The sequence below is a fragment of the Bidens hawaiensis genome, unplaced genomic scaffold (genome assembly GCF_021521415.1).
Source record: "Bidens hawaiensis isolate Kalapana, Puna unplaced genomic scaffold, B.hawaiensis_p1.1 tig00044788_1, whole genome shotgun sequence".
Lineage (NCBI taxonomy): Eukaryota > Viridiplantae > Streptophyta > Magnoliopsida > Asterales > Asteraceae > Bidens > Bidens hawaiensis.
In genome coordinates this window covers 70850-78251 of record NW_027505913.1, presented here as the reverse complement: position 1 = coordinate 78251, position 7402 = coordinate 70850, and positions in this window count along the sequence as shown.

The following is a 7402-nucleotide window of genomic DNA, read 5'->3' as shown; positions in this document are numbered from 1 at the left end:
TAACATAATCCGCTACATCATTCTTCATTCCCGGCCACCAGTAATCTCTTTTCAAGTCTTGGTACATCTTGGTAGCTCCAGGATAGATTGAGTACCTTGACTTATGAGCTTCATCTAAGATTCGACTTCTAAGATCACCATGGCGTGGGATCCACATACGGTCGAACCTAGTTTTAACTCCATGAGTGTTTTCCATCAACTCGTCTTGCTGGCCATAAATCCTTTCTTTCTTTACTAACCCTTCATCTACTAACACCTCTGACTGTACTTTGATGATTTCTTCAAAAAGACTTGAGTTCATGATCAACTTGTATGACTTCACTGTTGCAAGGACTTCCTCATTCTTACGACTTAGCGCATCAGCGACCACGTTAGCTTTACCGGGGTAATACTTAATCTCACAGTCGTAATCCTTTATCAATTCTAACCATCTTCTCTGCCTCATGTTCAATTCTTTCTGCTCGAAGAAGTACTTTAAACTCTTATGATCTGTATAGATAATACACTTAGCACCGTACAGATAATGCCTCCATATCTTAAGAGCATGTACTACAGCTGCTAACTCCAAATCATGCGTCGGATAAGTACTCTCATGGACCTTCAACTATCTTGACGCGTAAGCTATCAACTTCCCTCGTTGCATCAGCACGCAACCTAACCCTTGATGTAAGGCATCAGCACAAACAACGAAATCCTCGTCGCCATTGGGTAGAGCAAGGATTGGAGCTTGCGTGAGTCTCTTCTTCAATTCTTCAAAGGCTTCTTCCTGAAACTTCCCCCAACTGAATACTATCAACTTTCGCTTTCTGAGTTATCCTTCTTACTCCTGACTTGTAGCCATGGAATGGTGGTCATGTGTTTTAGCTATTTAAGGTAGCTCGTCCATGAGACCCTCGATGTACCAAGACTCATCTCATCCTTCCAAGTCTTCGATTAGTACTTTTAACACTATTGTCTAAAACAACCTTTCATCATAGCATAATAATCATTCATAACCAAACTCAATATATTACACGCCACTGATAAACATAAGTTTTAAACCCTAACACAAAACAAGTCCTTAAGCAAAAGTAACTTAATAAAACCATTGCATGAGCAATTATTCCTTCGTCAGGTGTTCCTCTCTGCAGTTTTCCCAAGTCTTCATCCTTTCGCACCTCCCGCCCCTGATTCCTTGCAATCCCTAGCCATGTGGTCAGCTTTTCCGCATTTGAAGCACTTTGGACGATCAGGGCATTCTCGAGAATAATGCACACTCTTTCCACACCGATAGCACCTGTCTGTCCCAGTCTTGCATTCTTCCTGGTGCACTCGCCCACATGTCTTACATGCATCCTTGTTCCCAACCTTGGCCTTCCTCTCATCAGTTGTTGTCACCATCAAGCCAGACCGCTTAGCAGAGGTAGCCCATTTCTTTTCCTTCTTTTCCCCCACCGTTCTTGCTCCCCCACAATCCCTAGCTAAGTGACCCGACTTACCACACTTATAACATTTCTGGTCCTCAGTGCAATCACGAGTTATGTGTCCCTTCTTCCCACATCGGTAGCACTGATTTGGACCAGCCTTGCATTCTCCTAGGTGCATCTTCCCGCACACTTTGCATGTTTCCCTTCCCGCGACCTTTGGTATCTTTTTCCCCGCATACTCCACGACATCTACAGATCCATTGGTTCCTTTCGCTCCTCCCTTATCATCATCACCCTTCTTACCATCTTCTCCTGCCTTCTCAGTGGCCCTTGCATGGTTTTCGGCAGACTTGTCAGTACGAAATTTCTTCTCTGCAACAGCTACAGCGTAAGAAATGGCAAATTGAGTAACAGGATCCAGCTGATACCCTTCATTGCTGCTTGGTCCTTGCAAAGTTTCACTTTTATCCTTTTTCGTGGTAGTAACTAGTTCTTCAGAAGGTTCTCGGACAACGCGTATTCCAAGAGGACGTCCAGTGTGACCTCCCATACCAACAAACCTTTTTGCTTCAGCCATTAGTATTCTAAAAGGGAAAACACAAACATCATCACTCAAGGAACTATCTAGTACAAGGATAGTAAGGCTAACAGGTAATAACAGTGGCCAGTTGTGATTAGCTGATCACGTTACTTTCCGTGTCCTATACACTTCCCTTTATGAGTCTATTTGTGCTGGTTCTACTAAAGCAGTTTGTCAAATTAAACAATCAATTATTCCTATCCCTGCCGTTCACATATCTTTCCTTTCTCGTTAACATATATCAGTTAATCATACACCTTACCTTTACTGATATTGCTTGAGCGACACATGGCATTCTTGAACTGGCATCTTCTTTCTTTTCTTACTTATATCCCATACTCTGTTCGAGTCTAAGCATGTAGGATGCTTAAATGTCTCGAACTTTGCTCTGATACCAACCTGTAAGGCCCCGTTACCGGTAACCCTACTTTCGTGTTGGATTTACTCATAAACACAGTTCTAAATATCAGAGTTAATTAAAACATTTACGCGGAATATAAAACTTTCATAAAACATTACAATATTTCATAACTTGTCTCAAAACATCCTTTGTCTTTCACATTAAAACATTAAAATTAAAACATCATAAGTCTTCAGATGCCAGACTCTTGTTCAGTGCCACGTGTCTCCTCAAGCAAGCTGCCTCAATCTACTCACCTGCGTGCATACTAAAAGTCAGCTACGCTGAGTGAGTTCTAGTTAATCACATAATCATACCATACACATAAAATTATATCCTTTCATTCATACTTTTATACTTTCATACTTTCATACTTTCTTACTTTCATACTTTCTTACTTTCATACTTTCTTACTTTCTTTTGTATTAACTTACTTTCATATCTTACGTTATAAAGAGCATTACGCCCTACATTCCTCGAGTATTGTTAGGGCTCGGTACCCTCTTTCCTCGAGTATTATTAGGGCTCGGTACCCTCTTTCCTCGAGTATTATTAGAGCTCGGTACCCTCTTTCCTCGAGTATTATTAGGGCTCGGTACCCTCTTTCCTCGAGTATTATTAGGGCTCGGTACCCTCTTTCCTCGAGTATTATTAGGGCTCGGTACCCTCTTTCCTCGAATATTAGTAGGGTTCGGTTCCCTAGTTCTCGAATATTAGTAGGGTTCGATTCCCTCTTCGTTACCATACAACCATACATCATACCTCGAGTATTAGTAGGGCTCGGTACCCTTTTCGTAACCATACAACCATACATCATACCTCGAGTATTATTAGGGCTCGGTACCCTTTTCGTAACCATACAACCATACATTATCATTTCTTTCTTCTATTATCTCTATCATGTTCATACACATAAACATACATAACATACTTACCTTATACATAGCGTTACAACCTGACAGTACGTGCAATATCCGAAGATCGTTCACGTACCATCAAGCAATCATTCATACATTTCACATTATCCACATAAGGCATACACTTATCTCTTAGGATAAGTGTATTAACAAACATATTGAGTATGCACATAGCCCCGAAAACGTAACACATAAATGGGGCTAGAAACTCACCTGAACATGGTTACGTTCACCTTTAATCGTAATCCCTTTCTTCAGTTGTGCACGGCTGACTGAATAACAAGTATACGTATCAATTAACTATCACTTCTCATAATGTATTTCTACCTTTATATGACCCACAACGAACGGGGGTCCGGGGGCAGCGCCCCTGGCAGCGGGGTCTAGGGGCGGCAGCCCCTAGCAGGGTCCAAGGGGCAGAGCCCCTGGCTGGGGTCGAGCTGCCAGGTCAGCTTGGAAAAATTTTATTTCCATTAACTGTCTTAACACATTTTTCATTAGATTTTTAATTTAATTTCTAATCGAACTTGACTTTAAGCGAAGTTAAACCTTAGGCGAACTTAGCTTTAGGCGAAGTTATCAGGCGAACTTGGCTTTAGGCGAAGTTAAACCTCAGGCGAACTTAGCTCTAGGCGAAGTTATCAGGCGAACTTAGCTTTACAGCGAAGTTGCCATCAGGCGAACTTGGCTTTAGGCGAAGTTGCCAGTTAGGTGAACTTAACTTTACAGCGAAGTTGCCATCAGGCGAACTTAGCTTGCAGGCGAAGTTCATCAGGCGAACTTGGCTTGCAGGCGAAGTTCATCGCTTTGAAGGCGAAGTTGCCCAGATGAGGGCGAAGTTGCCCAGATAGCCGCTGTTTCGGTTTCTGTCCAACATTTCGAGCGATTTTAACACCCTTGTTATGGTTCAACATCACCCACTACGCTTCCCGACCATTTTCGGTCGTATCTACACTATAAAACTTGGATCTTTAAACTTCAAAGATCAAGAATCATACCTTTCTTGAGCGTGTTTGGATCTCGGTTAACTTGTTAGTCACAACTAGTCTCTCTCTCTCGCTCTCTCGGATCTCGATCTCCCTCTCCCGGCCACCGGCGAAGTTATGGTGTGTGGTGTGTGTGTTTTGGAGTGTTAGATAATAATAAGATATAATGAAAGATATTTTGGGTTTAGGGGATATTTATATCCCTGAAATCCCATGGATCTAAGGCCCATTCTCATTTAACCCATCTCAATTAATCCAAGTCCATGACCCGCTCCTTACCCGATATTAATTACGCGAAATCACTAAACATAACTTCCTTTACTCGACATTAAATTTTAGGATGTTACAGCTGGTATGACTATTGGTTCTGGTGTAAGCATGGCATTCATAAGCCAAGCTCACTCTGCTGCTCCCAATGCAAGCTCAACTTTCAAGACTGTTGCCGTAACCCAAGCTTTATCAAGCTCAATCTCAAGTTCCTTCCATAATTCTGTTGACAAAGCCGCAGCACAAGCCCTAAAAGCTCATGGGATCAAACCATCAACCAGCACTTCAGCTTACTCTGCTCCTCAAACCATCTTACCTGATGACTCAAACGTGGCACTGTTTCATGCCTTTATGGCAAGCCATGAGGAGTTACTACAAGGAAAGTTGCTTCCTCCTTCCTTTGAGCAAGGATATCTTCCCGAGATCAACAAAAAGGATCTCAAGAAAATGGACATTAAGTACCAGATGACCATGGCCGTTCACGGAGCTAGTAACTTTATGAAGAAATATGAGAAGAACAACTTCAAGGATGATGGGAAGAGCATCGACTTTGAGAAGGACAAGTTGAGATGCTACAACTGTGGTGAACCTGGTCACTTTGCAAAGAAATGCACTAATCCACTGATGACCGTGGGTGACATCAAGATCACGGAGATGTCGGATAATGAAGGTGCTAAAAGATCAGATAAGAGGCAAGTTCCCAACTACTCATCGAAGTCAAGAGTTCCCAGAATCCGTCAAGGAAGTGGATCCAAGAGAAACCTCGAGTCGAGCTCAAAGGCCATGATCACAAGAACTGCTGAATCTACCCAACCTGATTGGGAAGATGATCAATTTGAGGAACTGATGAATCCTCTGACCTTTGCTGGGATGGCCCTTACCGATCAAGCTAGCACTTCCTCAAGCACCACTGAAGGAATTCCTGCACCTGACTCGATCATTTCCTAGGTACACAAACTTTGCACACAAGCTTGTATTGATAATGTCTTACACTATAGAAATCATAATGCTAAAATCTTAGACCAAATTCATAGCATTAAATGTCAGAATGATGAATTTAAAAAGGCTGAGAAGATTTATGCCACTAGGATTAAAACTCATGGGGATGACATGGCTAAACTTAGTGAAAAGGTTTTTGTAACTCAAAAATTAGCTGAACAACATGAATGTCGTGTAATTTAGTTAAATGCTAAGATTGTTGAGTTAGAACTAGATTTAGCCCAAAGAAAAATCACCATTGAAAAATTTGAGTTAGTCTTTGAGAAGCTGAATAAAATAATTGGGGCCCAGATGGGGTTAAGAATAAAGACAGGAATAAGCTATGATAGTTCTGCGTCTCACAAATCTTCGATAGACAGTACTCCACACTGTTCACTGAGAATGAATACTTGATTCTCAAACCAAGTTTCAAACTCCCGAAAGACTGGATATTTATGCATACTCTGAGGCATAATGATGCTTATATAATAGACATGAGTAGTTCTTATTCGCGTAAGGCCGCTTCCTATTTATCATCAAAGGCCTCGGAGAACGACTCATCTCTATGGCATAGACGTCTCGGACATGTAAATTTAAAAATCTAAACAAGTTGGGTTAAAGGGGAACATGTGAGGGGATTGCCTGTAAAATCTTTCTATAGCATTGAAAAATGTATTTCATGCTCTAAATGCAAGCAACACAAGCTCCCTCACAAACACAAGACGATCAACTCCATAGATTTCATTCTTCAGCTGTTACATATGGATTTGTTTGGTCCTATCCATCCTATGAAAATCGACCAAAAAGCCCATTGTCTTGTGATTATTGATGACTTTTTCCCGTTTCAGCTGGACATTCCTTTTAGGGCACAAGGATGAAACCGCACAATTTCTGATCAAGTTCATTACTCTAGTGGAGAGACAGACAAACAAGAAGGTGAAGTGTATATGAAGCGAAACCAGAACAGAATTTTTCAACCGAACAGTAGACAACTTCTGCAGTTCAAATGGAATAGAATGTCACTTCAGTGCTCCTTATACTCCGCAACAAAATGGAGTAGCTGAACGTCGAAACCGTACACTGATTGAAGTTGCAAGAACAATGTTATTAGATTCCAAACCTCCACTGTTCTTTTAGGGTGAAGCAATGAACACGGCTTGCTTCATTCAAGACCGTGTACTTGTTAACAAGCGTCTGAAGAAGACTTCTTACGAAGTCTACTACAAGTCGAAGCTGCTAGTCAACTACTTCAAGACTTTTGGATGTCCCTGCACCTTGCTCCATACCGGTGGTCAGCATGATCCCAAGTTTGCTGAAAAGGCTGATGAGTGTTACTTCATTGGGTACGCATCCAAAAAAATCGCTTATCGAGTCTACAACAAGAAGACCAAACTGATTTTGGAGTCCTATAACGTTGACTGGCAAGAGCAAAATGTTATCGATGCCCGCACGGGACTAGATTGGTTGTTTGATTACGATTATTTGTTCGCGGAATGTATATTCCACCACCTGCAAGTACTCAAGTTCCATCTTCTTCACTAGAACCTTTGTTTATGCAAACACTAATCAACAGTCTATTTAAGGTTCCTTAATCAAAAATTGATTACAAACGAATATGGACAGTTAATTAGGTGATTGTTTGATTCGGGTTAACGAAAAACCCGTTTAAACAATGATTTAGGTAAATGGGTTAACCAGATGAGTATAAGGTTGGGTATACATACGAGCCAAAAAAAATTAAATAATTAAGAAATAATGAATACACTCGATAAATGCGGAAATTTTTATTAATTTTAGAGTCCGGGCCCGTAAATGGGTCGGGTAACAGTTACAATTGATAAAACCAAAAACCCGAAATGTTACACCAG